Consider the following 18,490-nt stretch of genomic DNA (forward strand, 5'->3'; position numbering starts at 1 on the left):
AGAAACAAAACAAAAAGAAAATCAGTTGTTAATGGAACCAGATAGAAGGTAGATTTGAAACGTTGAAAGCCAGCACCATCTCTAAGCCAGATAAGTAAAGATAAAACCATCCACTGTCCTGGTTTCTCATGAACCACAGAAGTACCAGAGTCACTGGGACCAGTGCGTGATTCCTCTGCATCCTGGTTAGAGCCTGATGCTGAAAAAACACAGCTATCTCATAGATGGAACTCAGCCATCAAAAAATCCTGCATGAAAGGCACCATGTCAGGGCTTAGCACGGGAATATCTTCATGTCTTTGTTTTTCAGTTTGCTCCACTTTTCAACCTGGCATCAGTGTATCCAGAAGACGGGAAAGGTAGGCATTTCAGCCCAACAGAGAATGTATCCCATGTCACAAGGTGTTCACACAACCTAGGTTTTCTCTGACTTCTCTTTTCCACCCTCACCCAGGTAATGGCTATTTCCTTAGCTCCCAATATACTACATTTCAGTCCCAGACATAACTCTTTTTGATAATGGTCCAACTAAATGGGCAGTTAGTCAGCTTGATGTGGGATCCACTCAGACACACAATTCTGAGCATGTCCATGTGGGTGTTTTCTGGAAGTCTTAACTGAAGGGCAAGATTCTTCTTCAGAGTGGAAGCCAGGTCCCACCAGCAGCTCAGATATGAAGTCTCAGGAGAAAAGCTGCCGTATTTGTATGCTCTCTTCTGCATCCTGCTGGTGAGGGAATCTACTCTGTTACTGGCGTAGCTTTCAGTGGAACCAGTTTCTTCTAGATTACTACATGGATGGAAGACCTGTACATCTCTTGGAATCATCCAGTCCTTCAGCACCAGATTGGGAGCCCTGAGGCACAGAGCCTCATGGGTAGAACACTTACTGGTTCTCAATCTCTCCAACTTGGGTCATGTGAGGTGGTCTAATAAATCCTCTTTGTAAAGTGTATTCATTTTCTCAGTTCTGTTCCTCTCTGGAACCCTGCTGTTATCTCCTTTCCTAGGGGGTAAGTTTAATGGCAAGAACTGAGCATTGTCCATAGTGGATGCTTAGATTCAGGATGATGTTTAACATACTGTATATGCTCCTTTGACAGTTTCCGAATGAGAAAGAGGATTAAAGTGTTTACTGTGTTTTCTGGTAGTCTTGGGCCATCTCCAGAGGCAAGACCTAAAGGACAGTGTGAAGACACAGGGCTTGGCTTTTTGCTTCCCACCACAATCTCAGTTTGACCTATTAACTAGTATTATGCAGGAAACTGTCCACAGGCTGTTCTCAGAGCACCTGGCTGCAGGCACAAATGTCATCTGGTTCTTGGTCTCACAGATTCATGGCACATCAAGAAAAGCCTTAAGAAACTCAGCTGGCTTTTCAGGTATTTAAAACTCCTACAAAGGTTTGGTTGTTAACTATCAGGGAACATGACTTGGGAATCCCAGAGCACAAGCTGCTGGAGTTCCTGATATGGTGCAGGCTCAGAGGGTATACATCTCAGACATGCCAGGGATGCTCCTGGCACCATTGGCTGCTTAGTGAGGTCTTCGGAGCACCCCATTCCTCTCCCACACACCACAGTGTTGTTATGCAGCTTAGGTAACAGGGACACAACTTCTTAGAGAGCCTCCTGAATGCATCTGCAGGGGTCCTAGTTGGACCCATTTGTTTCTACCATTCAGTGTGAGATGCTTTGGGAGTTTTTCTTAGCCCTTCCAGGAGTCAGTCAACAACAAGGAAGGTAGGAGAGGTATGGTCAGAGGAGTGAGGGCATGAAGATGGAGCTGTTAGCTGAGAGATGAAAGGGCATGGGCTCAGCGAACAGCCAAGGTGCCGAGAAGCTGAGCATGCAGGGGGAAGTCCCAGGGCTTCTGATCCAGCACATTCCGCTATCATTGTTCTCTCCTGTTGACCACCCCCCACACACACTTGTTTGGTCTAGCCTGTGTTCCCCGGCATTGCAAGACCAATTCACTTCCTAACTTTCCTTCCATCTAGCTTCTGCTTGAATTCTCCCAGGGGCAAGATATCCATTCTCTCCCAAAGCAACCCAACCCTTCTATGAAAAAGAAAATTCCAGAACTGGAAAACTTGCTTATGTGGAAGAGAGGTCTAAGTTTCTGCAACTCTGGCCATGTGGCCTGATGTCTGGTTCATAGAAACAGGTTATGTCCAACAGAGCACCTCCATGACAGGCACAGACTTTGCTGGGAATCTGACAACCTTGTCCTTTTTAACTTTTTAACTTATCTCCAAATTTCTTAGAATTCATGTTAGCTTGCCGAAAAAATCTTCCCCCAATCAGTAGCACTGAAGCTGACTACTACTGGTAAGGCAAACAGTGTTTCTAAGATAGTACACATGGTAATTTTAAAATCTCACTCTGTTTGGTTTGTTGAAAAAGAGAAAGCGTTGGTGGGAATGGGAGGAGGGGGCAGATGCTTAGAGCACAATTTCAGGATCTCAGCTGCAAAGCTATTTACTTTTGGCAGCAGCTGTAGCAACAAATATTTCTTTGTAAGCTTACTCTTCTTTTGCAACCTAAAAGTAGTTTCATCAAAGCGAGGCATCAAGGAAGCAATGCGTAGACCTTGGAAAGCCCTAAATAAAAATCAACAAGTCTCACAGTCAGAACAGTCAGTAGCAGCACAGAAATCAAAGACTACTGGTGCCTCTTGGCCAGCATCTATCCTGGGCTGTTGGTTACCCACAGAGCCTCTTCCTAGACCTGACTGAACACACAATTATCTGATAAGTCTCGTAGAGGAAAAAAGGAGCTTGGTAAGAATGTATTTCCTTTATTCAATTAATGTGAAGGTGTGTGTGTGTGTGTGTGTGTGTGTGTGTGTGTGTGTGTGTGTGTGTGTATTAAGTTGTATTTGACCTGAGATTTGAACATAAAGAGACACAGAATTAATCAGGTCCTTCCTACTGCATCAGGCTCCTGTGGAAGCACATGTGCCATGACATTGTATGGGCATCATCTTTAAGGCACATCTCTACCTATTGAGGCTACAGTGCTCCTAGGTGACCTTCTCCCACGCACCACCTTGAAGCATGTTCCCCTCCAGCTTTGATAAGGCACCAGTACCCCTGGAAGCCTCCAAGTGGCAAAATCATGCGCTGTCATGTGAGGTTAGTGCAGGAAGTTATTCCTGTATAATCAAAGCTCTAGATGGACTTGCTGGGTGACGTTCAGGGACTCTGCCTGCAGACTGGAAGACAGAGGCTTTTCCTGGCTCCTGCCAGGCTGCTAGGCTAGCTGGGCACTGCTGCTCTGCTGGCATTAGAACACTCTGGAGGGAGCTGTTCCTCCTCTGCTCCATACTCCCGAAGTGATGAGTGCTGAGTCTCAGGTACCACCCAAGTTGGTATTTCTAAAATCGGGGCTTGCAAAGGTGATTATGGTGTGAGGAAATGGACTCCAGCTGTAAAGTGGCAACTCCTTCACTTGGCTGGAGAGAGCTGCATTTACTTCCTGCAAGTCAGCTTTCCTAGTCCTTGTTTTCCCTGAGTGATGACCATTCCCTGGGCTAAGAAGCCATAGCCATAAAGATGAAAACCCTTCAAAATTAAGTGCTGCTTTAATCTTCCCAGACAGCCTAACTCTCCCCCGCCCCGCCCCCAACAGCTAAAAGATCTGCTCTGCCCTTTATTTAGATGTGAAAAAGAAATCTCACTGGCTCCCTTCACATTCTTCTCATGGACAAAGAGCAGGGACGTCGGGAGGGAGGATTCATTTCAAAGTAAAAGATGGAGCCCTTAACGGGTGTCACTTAATCTGTGATGGCATGGAGCAGAGTCTTTAATGTTTACTGGATTCTGATGAGAGATAGGATGTCGGCCAGGGAGTAGGAAGTGGGAATCGTGAGAACCAAGCGAGGGGGGCTTCTTGCCCAGGCTCTTGTGATGATGCCTCCCTCAGACTCATCGTGGGAGTGATGAAAGCTGCCCTTGGGCTTTGAAGCTGGCCCTGGCAGTGTCCCACAGAAGACTGAAAAGCAGGGAGAAAGGAATGACTTGGCTTTGACCCATCAAGTTCTCCATACACCAGACTTGAGTTTGAGACCCAGAACCCTGTGGACCAGGATCTATGCCTTTCCATAGTTGCTTACTGAGACTCTACTTGGGCATGGGCAACCAAGCTTTAGCTTTTCCTTCTAGAAAGCAAGCACTTTGGGCTAGAACCCTATGCCATCTCTAGAGATGCTATGACTTTTAGATTCATTCACTCATTTATTCTTTCATTCATTCACTTCCTGGTGGATTTGATCATTTTTCACAGGGCTTGAATCCATCAGGTTTATGGTTGTTTTTGCTTTTTCTATCCCAGTTATCAAATGATTCCCCAACCCCATCCTTTAATATGACTTTCTGTGCATAGAGCCAAAAAAAAAAAAAAAAAAAGAAAGAAAGAAAGAAAAAAAAAAGAAAAAGAAAGAAAGAAAACCTATAATACCAACTCTGTGGCAACTGAGGCAGTAGGATCACAAGTTCACAAGTTCAAAGCCTCCTTGGGTTCCATAGTGAGTTGCAGGCCAGTCTGGGCTATGGGGTGTAACATTCTTAAAGGGAATGAAGAAAAGACCTGTTTGAGGGGTAGAATGAATGTACAAAGTTAAGGCCCTCCACTTTAGTGGTCATTCACTTAAAACTTACTTTTAATCAATTTCTGAACAAGTGGGCAAATTTAGCTCAGATTGGAAGGCTCAGGGCCAGGGGAACTGTGGGTAATAGCTGGAAGCAGGGAAGTAGATTCTAGATGTCAGGGTGGTCTTGAGGGCTGGGGGTCTCCGGCAAAGCTAGAAGCGATAAAGCTGTGAACTGCTCCGCAGGAGTTTCTGTGGCCAATTACTTTGACTTAGCTAATGGCACAGGCTCCTTTTTCTGCACTTACTGCTAAATCTGAGAGGATAATATCATCTGCAAAGACCCATGGGCCTCATTTCTAGACAGGAAAAATCCCCCTCATTATCTTCTTAAATTATTTCCTGGTTCCCCTCAAGTGAAACCACTAAGCTCCTGTCGATCCGGTTCCCACTGACACATGGGAGTGGTCTCTCACAGAGGGACACTCAAGGCCCCAGCGTTTGGCAGAGAGAACAAATTCGGCTCAGGCCCACTGTACAGAAGATACAAGCTTTTGCCTTACAATTCTAAGAGGAAGCAGGTGAGTGCGCCCACATCCTGTGCCACAAAAGGCAAGCTGCACCCTGCCCTCTGGAATGGCCCCATGTTGCAATGGCTCTCCCTGGGACTACTGAGTTCGACCCACCAGACTTGCTAACAGCATCAGTGCAGCAGCTTCGGCGACCCTGGGGTACATTTCGCCCATTAGCATCAGTCATTAATAGCATCTCAAGATTCCCGAACAGCTTGTAAATCTCAGTTTCCACATCCATGAGTCCTCTATGGGACACGGACAGGAAGGTCCACCTGACAGACTGAAGAAACTGAGGCTCAGCTGCCAAAGTGGCTGATAGACTCACACAGAGCAAGAAGGGTGGAGGCCCACACTGCAGATCGCAGGTGGTTCTGTCCGGTTCTCAGGGCGATGTTATCTGTAGCTTCTCTTCAGTTCTTACTGACCCGGCTCCTCTTGTTACTTGTGCATGCCCTCTTGCAAACTCTGCAGCAAAGGACCTTTCTCCTAAGGCCAGAATGTTGCTCATATTGGTCTCAAACTCTGGAGGTGATCCAGAGAAGGAAGAAGCAGTGATGTTGTCAGGTCAGGAGGAGGGAATGATGACCACTGGGCAGGGAACCATGAGAGAAGCCCAGGGGTAGGGTGTCTGGATGTCTCAAAACTGCCCCCAATATCAACATGAGCTGCTCTGGCCATCTCCTTCCCAACTCTTTCTTTTCTTCCTCACACAGAGCTCTCCCTGCACCATGGTAGGCCCTTAGTGCCTTCTGGAGAATTCAAACACCACCCAAGGTTAACTGGGCCTGCTGATCTAGAAATCCAATACCAGAGACACCACAGGGCAGACACTGTGCCTGGCTGTGGGGCCTCTGAATGAGTCTAAAAGAGACTTGGCACTTCTGTGATCACACCTATTCTTCTTGGCAGCTTTTGATGACTACACTGCTCTGTAGCATGCCTGTTAGTGTGATACCTGGATGGGTGGTGACCTTTGTGCACGCGCCCACACACACAGACACGTGTAAGCAACAAAGGAGGCCAGCAGAGGAGGAGCAGAAGTTACATGCAGTTCAGTGTTTCCTGACATGGGTTCTGGTCCTCTGGTAAAAGCAGGAGGTATTCTTAGCCACTGAGCCACCAGCCCCAGCTTGTACCTGTTTGCATTTTAGGGGACAGGTATACTCATGGTTTCACTGTGATACCCAGAGATTTGGGGGCTGAGTTGACTCCTCTGTTCATGTTAGTTTCACAATCAGAATCCATCCTAGCTGAGTGTGGTGGTACACAGCTATCCTCCTAGAACTTGGGAGACTGGGGCTGGAGGACCAGACTAGGCAGCATAGAGAGGCCCTGTCTGAAAACTAAACTCATAAAATAAGACAAAAAAATGAACAGTCACAAGCACACATTCTGCTCACAGACTAGGAAGGTCCCTGGAGGAAAAAGCAAACTCCAGAGACACGAAGCTGGGGGTTCTCAGTTATCCAATGTTTTTATTTTGATTTTTTTTAGACTTCAAGAAGCTTGAAGAGTTTGTTTTTACAAGCTCTCTCTCATCATTTGTATACCGAGTCTCTTTGAAATATGTTTCTGTGATAAAAATCTAAAGAGCTACACTGTAATCAAAGTTAGATATTTGCAAATAACCTGAAATGTAAAACCAGACACAACCACGTTGTTTACAATCTCTCCCAAAGCAGGGCTGTGTTGTGGCTTTTTGCCAGACTTGGGGAGAAGTTTCTATCGGCTGTTTTTTTCCCTAAATATATTGGTACAGATGGGTTATCGTGTGTTACAAGTGTCCATACATGCATGCGCTCTGTTCTGCATTTTGTCTTTCAAAATTGTATTCTTAGACTTCAAAGTGGTAGGGACTACATCTCACTCAATGCCTTCTACTTTCTGTTAGTTCTAACCATAAAATACAACCAAGAGTTTATTTATCCTGCTTTCTTTCCAAGCAAGCAAGACAGACTCTCATGACTGGTATTTGGTGCACCTCGAAAGTCAAATTCAGTCACACGTTAGCAATCACTTAGCTGGGCTAATTGGAGCAGAGCAGAGCTATTGAGGCTTCCAAGGGGAAGCTAGGCTGAGGGATGAGGCTACACAATGTACTTCTGGGAGTTTTTCAGGTTAAGTGGGCAAGGCTGTTCCCAGAGCTGGGACTGACCTGCTTACTAGGGCCTTCTCTCCTCTCTCCCTGATCCCTTCCTGCTGGGCACAGGGGACAGTGAGATGCTGCCCTGCTCACTCTGTGGGTCTTCTTTGTACTGCTGCCTGAGGTACAGCTTTCTCAGCCCCTAGGAGGAAAAGGGACAGTGTGTTGATGGTGAAATGTGGGCTGTGGTGCAGCAGGAGTGGCCTTTAAAGAGAACAACGTTCTCTGTCACCTTGGGCTGCTGTAGGAAATCCAGAGACTGGGTGGCTCAAAAAACAGAAAGTCCTCAAAGCTGAAAGTCAGAGATAAGATTTCAGAGTCTTGATAAAAAGGGGTGCAGAAGCAGGGACAAAGAGATAATGATGATGATAAAGTGAGAGAGAGAGAGAGAGAGAGAGAGAGAGAGAGAGAGAGAGAGAGAGAGAGAGAGGAGAGAGAGAGAGACAGAGACAGAGACAGAGACAGAGCTCATGACTCCTCCTTTTAAGATGTGAACATGAATGTTAAATATGAGCACATCATCCTTCTAACACACTCTACCTTCTATTACTTCTCCAAAGGTCTCATTGCCAGAGACCGAGACAGTAAGAAATAACGTACCAGTTCCAGAACAGTGACAAAGGTGCTTAGCCCTCGGCAGTACCACCTGGATATCACTATCTGCCAGCCAAATCCTACAGTCCTCAACCAAACAAGGACCAAGACATCACCTATGCAGAGTGTCCAAAGGCAGATAACACCCCCCCCCCTCAGAGATGGTGAGAGTGTAGGCTACCCTAGGAGTTCTGTGCCTTCTGTGGACATACTTGGAAATAAGAAACATGTTACCTACCCATTTCATACTCAGCCTTCCCTCCTCTTTAGTGGCCTCTGGGTCACCTCTGTGATGTTTGCATTGTCTAAGTATTGTCTTCACTGTTTCTAGTTCATGCTATGTTAAAACTATGAACAGAGTGTAGAAAACATATACTAACAGGAGAGTGGTTAATTTTGTAGAATGATCAGGTTAACACAGGCAACTGTAGCTCTTACCCTCATCAAAGAAGCTTCTCTTTACAGCAAATGGAAACTATGTCCATGCCACAGCTGGACACAATGCAGAAATCCATGAACAGGATCTTGGGAGGCTTATTCCCAGTGGATACATCCACATCACAACTCCTGCATGTATGGCTCAGGAAACATCTTGAAAGAGGAGCTGGGAAGATTGTAAGAGCCAGAATACTAGGAAGAGCTTTATGAAACAGTCCTTTTAAAAAAAGGCTCCAAAGGACATTATACCAATGGCAATGTAGACATGCTACTGTGGAAGGGAGGGGACTTTCAAAGGGCCTACCACTAGCCAAAGAACTGTAGGCAGCTAGTGACTGCTGGGAGGGAGAATTAGCCTTTTCCTGGGATGAGCCTCCTAATTGGTTATCTAATATAAAGTGTTCAGCCCTAAAATTATATATACATAAAAACTAAAAACAGACCGAGGATGCTGCATCTATATACTTATGTATATATATATTATTTATTATATATACACACAACATGCATATGTGTACATATATACATGTATATAATATTCAATTATATATGCACATATATAATATTTTATTATATATACATTTGTATATATATATATATAATTATCAATTTGGAAGTGAGGTGGAAGACATGGAAGGAGTTGGAGGGCTAGAGGGAATAAAGGGAGTGAAAGTGATCTGGTTACATTTTAACTAAAACATAATAATATAATTGGGGTAAATATTTTATTTTTCATAGTTATGTTTCTTTTCATAAACTAATTGGATTTAAAGAGACATTGGGGCCAACAAGGGGCTTAGCTGGTATGAGACAGTTGCTGTCAAGCCCAAGTTTTAGTCCCCAAACCCACATGACTAAAGACAAGAACAAACTCCTACAAGTTGTCCTCTCCACACACTATGTCACATGTACCCACACATATACACACAAAAACCGATAAATAAATAAATGTGGGAATTTCTTAATAAATTAGTTTTCTTCATAAGTAAACTTTTAAAAATATTTATTTTAAGGGTCTGGGCAGAGCAGATGCCAGAAAGCCCTTGCTCTTTATGGCCCAATTAACTAAAATTTATACTTGAGTCAGGGGGATTGTGTTTCACTGACACACTCCCACCTTCTAAAGCCAAGCACTCAGGGTTGTCCCTGTGAGGCTGCCCCCACTGGACTGCGGGTCCTGAGGGCTTTGGGAAGGCTCTGCAGAGCATTTGATTTCTTTAGATTGGATGCCTTAATCCTCCTAAGTCTATAGTCTGTGTGGTGCCCCTTACAGTTCTGCCTTGTCTCATCCCTGCAACAACTGTGGGTTGTCAATGATGACTGGATGTTGTATTTGGATCTTAAATGTCCCCAAAGGCTCATATATTCAAGGCTTGGTTCTCAGCCAGTGGCTCTGTTGGGAGGTAGTGGAACGTTTAGGAGGTTGGGCCAAGCCAATTGGAGGTTTAGTCGTTGGGGGAAGGGGATCTTCTCCTTAAGGAGAATGATAGAATATGTGTCCTTTCTTCTCTCAGTCTGATTCTCAGCTCTAAATTAATCAGCCCTCTCTGCCATGTGCTCCCATCATGATGTAAACAGGCCCAAAGCAACAAGGCCAAGCAGACTTGCACTAAAGCCATAAGCCAAAACAATTCTTCTCTCCCTAGTTCATTATCTCAGATGTTTGACATAACAACAGAAACCAAACAGCACATTTATCTGCCATGTCTAGATCTCATGTTTTTTTCCCTGGGTTGTACAATGCAGATGTGAACTCTAAGGCTTCTCACAGGAGCAACTTGACCCCTAGGACCAGCATCTCACAGGAGCATCCTGAAACCCATGACCATCTCAGAGCTTTGCATTCTCTTCCACCCTTAACAATGTATAAGACTGGGGATGCATATGTCCTTCATCAGCTTGGTTTATGTCCACCGTTTAGGGAGACTGAGGAAAACTGATTCTAGCTGACAGCATATCCCACTGACAAGTACCAGGAGTATGATGGCTCATCTGTCATCCCCACCTTTGCTAAGTGACATGAGAAATTACAAGAAACTGCAATAGTGTCTTTGTCAAAACATAGCTTCCTGTTTTACTAGTGAATTCAGAGAGTGCTAGATATCTAGGTTTAGATTTTAAACTGTAAATGTCTCATTTGAATGAGTTAGGGAGAATGTGGCAGGTTATCTGGGTCTGAACAAGAATTTGTGCAACACATCCAGGTATTTGTGTGACTTCCAATGCTCCAGTAGCCCAAGGCCTGGGCTTCAGTTTGTGTCTGGTCCACCAAGCAGGGCTGAACTTCTGGGTTAGGCCCCAGTAAAGGTCAACCTCTTTTGCCAGAAGGGTGAGATGAGAGGAGAGAGGAACTGGTACAACGGACTGTCATCAAACAGGCCCTTCCTTCCAGAATGGGGTGGATATACCAATTATTCAATACCAGATCCAAGACTCTTGGAGAATGCCTGAAAAGGGCCTAGCCTTCAGGTGTGGCAGTGGGGGTTGTAGCAGTGTGGGGTACAAAAGAGATCCCTTTGCTGGGTTGGTGGAGTCAAGCTTTATTTGTGCAGTCTCAGCTTTTCTGCAAACTGCCCTTACCCTTTGGTGATTTACCACCTAACCTTGCAAGGTTGCAGTTTATTGACTGGTGCAACGAGGTTAAGCAAAATGATCTTTGAGTTTCCTGTCAGCTTTAATCCTTTGTTGTTCTAAGTAATCAGTGAGGCAAGCAGTTAAACAGTTGGGACACGGGGTGGATGAGGGTCTGCCTAGGCATGACCTTGGTTTCCTCAACTGCACGAGGTAAGTATGTTCTGCAGGCATAAATGCATGTACACGTTGGCACAGAAGGTGACTACTACATGTTTTGAGAACAAGGAATAAGACTGATTTTTTTTTCTGTTATCTAAAGGCCATAGGCCATTTTGCCTGATGCTAAACACAGTCAAGGAGAGAGACCTAGCCATAGAGAGGTACTTGTCCATGGGACTGCTCCCCTAGACAGCAAGGGGCCTGAGCTCTCGCTTCAATGCCTACAATGAATACTCTACACTCAGGCTGGTTAGTTGGAACGGACTTTTATTTTTGCCCTCTTGGCCCCAGTGAGAAATGTAGGGAGCATTTATTAGTCATAGGCACAAGGGCTCTGGGCAGGTCAGCCAGAAGTCGAAACCTGAGGGAGCTGGTGCAGGTAAGGCCTGCACAGTATGCTGGGCCCGGCATTAATTAGAAACACTGGTGCCCTTGACAGAGCCAGCTTGTATAAGCTGTTGGGGCCTGTGTTCACTTTATAAAGATGTTTTATATGGTATTCCTGGCAGCAGCTGGACACTTTAAAAGAAAAATAAAAGAAACATTATTGGTGGCTTGCAGGGGGTGGGGAAGTGCATTCTCTGCCACTCAAGGTCCAGAAACTCTCCTTTCTGTGAGGCTGGGGATGGTCATAGGAGCTGTTTCTGCCTCGATGAGCTTCTAGGTAAGTGTGCAAGCTTTTCTGAACGCTGGCTTGCTGAGCTGGAAGGTGGCCTTAATTCTTGCCACCTTGCCACATCTCAAAATTACTTAAAGCAGAGATCGTGCTCTGAAATCTGCCCTGGACTGGTGATCACACTAAGCTCCTCGCTGTCTTAATCCTCAGGCTGGAAATTCAGGGTAACAATCCTGAGGCTGAAGCAGTGATCACCAAACTCTCTGGGGAATGTTTAGTAAGGTCTGGTGGACACTTCACTCTCTTTCTGTAGTACTGTGGAGATGAGTCCAACCTCAGTGGTGTGGAGTCTGAGGGATTCTAGGTTGCACAAATGCCGGTATCCTAGACATGAAGCTTCCTCACCTTCTAGCCAGCCCTATACATTTTGGGAAAATATGTAGTTAGTGGAGGTCAGAAAGGAAAGGGAGAAAGAACAGCAATGGCCAATCTTGAAGCCTTGGAGAAGTTACCCAAGCTCAGTTGTTATAAGTCTTTCAGCTTCAGTTCTGCATCAGCGAAGGTCCCTAGGAGACAAGCATATCAGCTTGTTTGAAAGAGAAGCTTCTCTAAAGATAACTAAGTGTATCTAAAAGCCACAGAGAAGTGAGGAACAGACACAGTACACTGGCAGTGAGGGGTCTCAAAGAGACAGAAACCGGAAAGGGAGCTATCTTTCCAAGGCGGAAAGTATAAAATGCCCGTGCTCTCGAACGGCAATGTAATATTTCTCTTGCCACTTGTTCCCTGAAAAAAGAGACACTGGAAAGGCACTTGAAAAGGAAGAGACACATCCTTCACCCCACATCCCATCCCTGATAAATGTCCCGAAGCAATAAATACTGTGGCTCTACCTGGTTACGGCAGCTTCTTCCAAAGTCAGATCCATGCTAGGATTTTTTCTTTCTTTTTCCTCTTCTCTCCTCCCCCTTCTCATCTTCTTCTTCTTCCTCCTCCTCCTCTCCCTCCTCTTCTTCCTTCACTGTTTCCACACCCATGTAAATAGCTCATTTGCATTCCTGGAGGTTGTCTCACCAACTGATTTCTTCTCAGAGTAAGAATTTCAGTGCAGGAAGTTGTATCCAGCCCTAAAGCTCAATCATTCCAACCATTTGGACCCACATCCCTCAGGGGATGGCTCCTATATTTCAGTTTCTGTCTTGTTGTGACCCCCAATGTTCTGGATCTGCCCTTTTATTCCTCTGTATACTCAACGGAGTTTCAGTACTCTTAGTGAGTCTTTGGAGCAATTTCCCTCTTAAAGTGATGTTGTGGCTACTAGTTGGACCCTTACTGCTACAGAAAGAGTGGCAGAGTCCTTACAGAGCAGAGGCAATTAGGCTGTACGTGGAGACTTACATAGCAGCTTCATGCTGGTCATGTTGGGTGTGAGAGCTTTGCTCCTTTTTTAGGGGGGAGGGAGCGGGTTTATAAAAAATACCATAAAGAAGAAAATTTGCTGAGGAATGGAGGCACCACGGACAGGGACACAGAAAGTTTGTAAGTTCTTGAGTCTGAAAGAGGGCTACCCTTGGTCTGCTCTGACTGGTGGCATCTCATCTGGACTTCGTGAATCAGCAAGATGGGGTGCCCCAGAGCTACCTTTCAAAGGTCACATCTAATTCCCATCATGTTTGTCAATGGCTTTTGTTTTCCCTCTGATCCAAACGTGTTGGGAGGCAGCTTGGTACACAACAGGAAGGCTTCTGTAAAACAAACGAACAACACAAAACACAAAGCAGAGTCAGTAGTAGAAAAGAATCCATTTGTCAAGTCTAGAAAGACAGTAAAAAACGCTCCAACTTGGAGGCAGATCACTTAGTTTATGGGAAGAAACCATGAGATACCTATCTTTATTTTCAACTAAGTAAATATTTTAAAATATACATGCTGTTGTATAAATCTCTCTGTTCCAGCTGCAAACAGTAGTTGCAAAACAGTCTAAACCACAACTGAGGAATTGGGAAGAAATCTGAGGAGAAACGCTTTCATAGGACAAAAGGAAACCATACCACTGGGTCATGTGAACATGGCTCTGTTCCTTAAAGCTTGGGGCTAGCCTGGGATGGAAGCTGTCACCTGCCTGTTTCTTTTTCTGTCACAGACAGACATCCACCAGGGACAATTCTCCTCAGGGTGCCAGAGATAACACCCTTCTCCCTTGAATAACTTTCTTTGCACCCAATGTGGTTTCTTTCATTTCTCAAGGGTAGGGGAGTTTCTGATGAGGGTGTGTCCCGAAACCCCTAGCCACACAGTATGCCTCTCATATAAATGTCAAACACTTCAAAGTAGCCTCTTGGGGATGGAGGGTGGGAAAAGAGAGGTTTATGTTTACCTGTGAGTGTACGTTGGCCTCATGCTCTGTTTAAGCTGCTGTAGGATGTCTTGTCATTTCTGTTCCTTCTCAGAGCACCATCCCACAAGTTTTTCAGAACTCCCAGAGCCCCCTTTTGTGTACCCACATCACAGCTGCAGGTGAGGGCCTCCTTCTGTCACCCAGATGTTGTTTGTTTAAGGAGATGATCTCTCTTGGCATTGACCATTCTTTTCTCATCTCTCTGAGCCAAATCCTTTTGCCTGGGGAAAACTTCTGGCTTACACCCTTTTGGGTAGAATGAAGACAGGAGTGACCTGGGACAGTCTCCACACTTCTATTAACTTCTGTGTTCTGCTGCTGGTGCAGTAAATTCTGGAACTTCCCTGACTGACTCCTCGTGTGCATTTCTGCTGTGAGGTTAGAGCCTCTCCCCAAACTTAAGTTAGAAGCTCAGGGTGACAATATTGGAAGTGTGGCCTTGGGAAGGTCATTCAGTCACAAGAGTGGAGTCCTCACATATGAGGTTAGTGTCCTTATACAAAGACACCAATTTGCTCCTACACCCCTTTTAACTGGGAGAGAACAAGTCACCATCTATAGCCTAGAAAGTGGTCCTTAGGCACACTGACTCTGGTCCATTGACCTAGGCAGTCCCAGATTCCAGAACAGTTTGATACACACTGTTTAAGGCACTATCTACTGTACTTTATTATCATAGGCCAAAGAATTAGCACTGAAAATCCCAACAGCTGTATTATGGGATGCTGGGAACAAGGTTCTTCCTGGGTTATCTATGCTTAGCAACTATTGGTACCTTTGCTTGCCATGAACCACTTGGCACTCATTGGTAGATTTCTGTCAGTCTGTGACCATTTGAACAGTTATGACAAAGCTGGAGATGGCTTCTCAGACATCTGGTACCAGTTCTTGCCTCTCTGCACCAAGAACAGGAAGTGCTGTGTGGTGGTTTCATGGGCCCTCCCCTTGTCTCTCCTGAGGCCAGGTGCTGAGTCATACTCCACACAGAAGGGCATGGTGGCCTTCTTCCTTTGCTCCAGGCTCCCCCAAGCTCCAAGACCGCTTGATCAACACAGGCTCCCAGAACAAGTTAAATAAACAAAAGGGCACCATGGTGCAGTGGCCCCATTGATGTTAGAAAAGGTGTGTGAACCATGTGCTCTTGTGTGTGGGAGCAGAAGCTAAGGCAGTAAACCTGCAGTTGTGTGTTCCAGACATCTGAATTTTAAGAATATAATGCTAATAGCACACTCAAAGCAATTCCTTCCACAGTACTGGGAACTGACTGAACCTGGCTTATACGAAGCAAGTCCCATATCATCAAACTGCATCTCTCAGTCTAATAGCAACCTTACATTAGCAATTTCCCTTACTATGGTAGATAGCATCATGAGTAAACTGAGGCATGAAGTCAATGACTCCTAATGTAGATGGCTTTGAGTTGGAAGTAGGAGGCCATGATATGGCTCAGAGGGTAAAGGCACTTACTGACAATCCAGATGACCTGAGTTCTCAGAATCTATGTGGTAGATGGCAGAACTAACTTCTGCAAGTTGTCTCCTGACATCAGCATAGCTACTATTCCCATCACAGTAAATACTTGCCATTTGCAAATTAAAGCTGATGCTTACCCCTAGGCTCCTTCTGTTCAGTTGTAATTCCAGCTTTTCTAGGCTACCTAAGTTCAGAAGTGTCCTGGCAGCAGGTTTCTGACAAAAGTAGAAACTGTCCAGAAGATTCTCCTCAGAACAGATTATGAGCTCTCCTGAAGCTTATGCTACCAGAGTTTCAGAATCCTGACTTGTATTGTTCTGCTGGGATTACGGTCAAGTGTACGGCAACCAGTGGTGCTGGAGGCTGTGAAGAATCCTTCCTGATGATCTGTAACCAGGATCCCTGAGTAGAGAAGTGGGGGAAGGTAAGGTGGGCTTGGGGGATGGAGAGCTAGGGTGGGAGATGCGGTGCTCATCTTGTTGGTTAGTCAGAGAATAGAGGCAGTTGGAGTAGCCACTTTTGGGGAAGGCAGTGCACATATTTAAGGCTTCATCAGAACAGATGCCTGGAAGCTAAGATATGAGAGAGTCCTTGCAAACCATCTAACCTGGAGGGCCACAAACCTGACCACACAGTAAAATCACCTGGGAGGTAAAGGATCAGAACAACCTGCATACATCACACACACACACACACACACACACACACACACATTCATACATTTATGTGTGTGTGCACATAAATAAAAATTAAAATTTTTGTAAAAAAGAAAACATAAATCTATGTGTTTCATTTAAAAGTATTTTAATTCAGAGCTAGAGAAATGGCTGAGTGGTTAGGAGTGCTGAGTGTTTATCTTGAGGACCCAGGTTTCAATTCCCAGCACCCACACAGCACCTCACAACAGTCTGCAACTCCACTTCCATAGAATCCATGGCACCAGGCATGCACACAATGCATGTATGTGTGTATGTATGCACGTGCGCATATGTGTATGTGTATGCAGACAAAATACCCATACACATAAAATAAATATTTTAAAGATATTTATTAAATATTTTAATAAATATTTTAAAGATGTATGCTAGGGTATGTATATATGTATGTATACATGTATGTGTGGGTTTTCACACATCCATATGATATCTAGAGAGTCCACAGATACTATAAGAATGCTGGATCTCTTAGAGCAGTAGTTATAGACCATGGTGAACCACCCAACACGCATGTTGAAACAGTACTTGGGCCTTCTGCAAGAATAGTAAGCCCTGAAGCTTTCATTGTTATTTACTACATGTTGTCCTTTGAAGCCAATATTGATATCTCCTTTCCTGGGAGAACATGGCAGGGCCATTCTCCAGCTCCAGTTCCTGTGTGCTGGCTTCTCCAGAGTGAGCTTGTATTTTTCTGATGGTTCAGCTCACATGAAAGCCAGCAGAGCCCTGGACAGCAGCAGGATGACCTGAGAGCCAGGTGTGAGAAGGCCTGGGATCCAGACACAGTAGCTGAGAGCCCAGGTTATTCCGTTGCTCTTGCTTTCTGAAGATAGAAAGAAGAGGGGTCAGGGGTCGGAGGGGTTCATCAGTGTGCTCAGCAAACCACTGCTGCTAAATTCAACTTGTATGTGACTTCTAGTTAACGTTTTAAATTTCATTTTTTTATAATAACTTTAAAGACATACTCAGTGACAACACTGTAGCTAACATCTACCCTCTGTTTCAAGCCCTATGTTTGGTTCAGTTGATCTGACTTGAAGGTTGTACAGTGGCCATTACAGGGCGTTACCCAGACACTCCCAAGACTGTCTTATCCTTCCATCAATTCCTGGGACTCTAACTGCTGAGACTTACAGCTAAAATCTCAACGTAGTGACCCTCAGCCTGGCAGGGGTAGCTGTATCCTCTAAGATTTCAGTCACTGAGACAGCAGAGGGGAGGGGAAGGTCCAGGAGACTGTAATACCAGCCTTCGTTTGCAACAGTTCTAATTGGCTAAAACCTCCCCCCTCTTTTCTACCCTCCCCCACTCTTCCCTTTCCCTCCTCTCCCTTCCCCTCCTTTTCTCCTTCCTGCCTCCAGTGTTCAGCTAAGACATCTGTGTTATGCTGCCCAGATTCTCTCCTGGTCTTAAGTCTCAGCTCTCTTTTATAGACCCTGTGTTCCAAACCCCTTTCTTCAATAAACCATGTTCATACAGAAAAACTCCATCTTGAATTTGTTTTCAGGCAACCCAGGCTGTGATAGTCACTAAGCATCCTTCGAGTGTGTTGTGTTTAAGTCACTCTGTCTATTCCCTCCTGCTCCAATGTTCTTAATTAATCCATTTAAGTGATTTAGTTGGATAACCATCAGTGCCGTTATTTAGTGGGTAAAGCTGCCTTTGGATCCCATCTTTTCCTTGGTTTCTCACCCTGACACTGCTGGAAGAGAGGGGTGTGCTGTATGGCTCTTTGGGACTTACATGGGCCAGCTCAGACTAATGGAGTCCTTTATTTAGTAAGCCAGGCTCCTCCCTCAGCAGCTCAAGCGGCCTAAGAGACTGCTGGTGAGATGCTGGTGCTCTTTGGCCACTCTGGACTTGATACTAAGAAACTTTCCGTTCCCATGTCGAGACTTCTGATTAGCTTTCTAGTCAGCCATGTTTGGCTAAGGTCTGTTCATACCATGCATGTTCAGAGAGCAAGATGATCCATGGAGATGTTTCTAAGTGTCAAGGTATAAATGTCAGGGAGGTGATGGCCAAGCTGTGCATTCTCAGAGAGACTGCTCACATTCCACAATTTATGTGCTCCCACCAGGACATGTTTTTGAAGAAAGTAATACTTGAGTAAATTGTCCTCTTGACGTTAACCTATAATTTAAAAATTATATAT

The sequence above is a fragment of the Micromys minutus genome (assembly GCF_963924665.1).
Source record: "Micromys minutus genome assembly, chromosome: 5".
Taxonomy (NCBI): domain Eukaryota; kingdom Metazoa; phylum Chordata; class Mammalia; order Rodentia; family Muridae; genus Micromys; species Micromys minutus.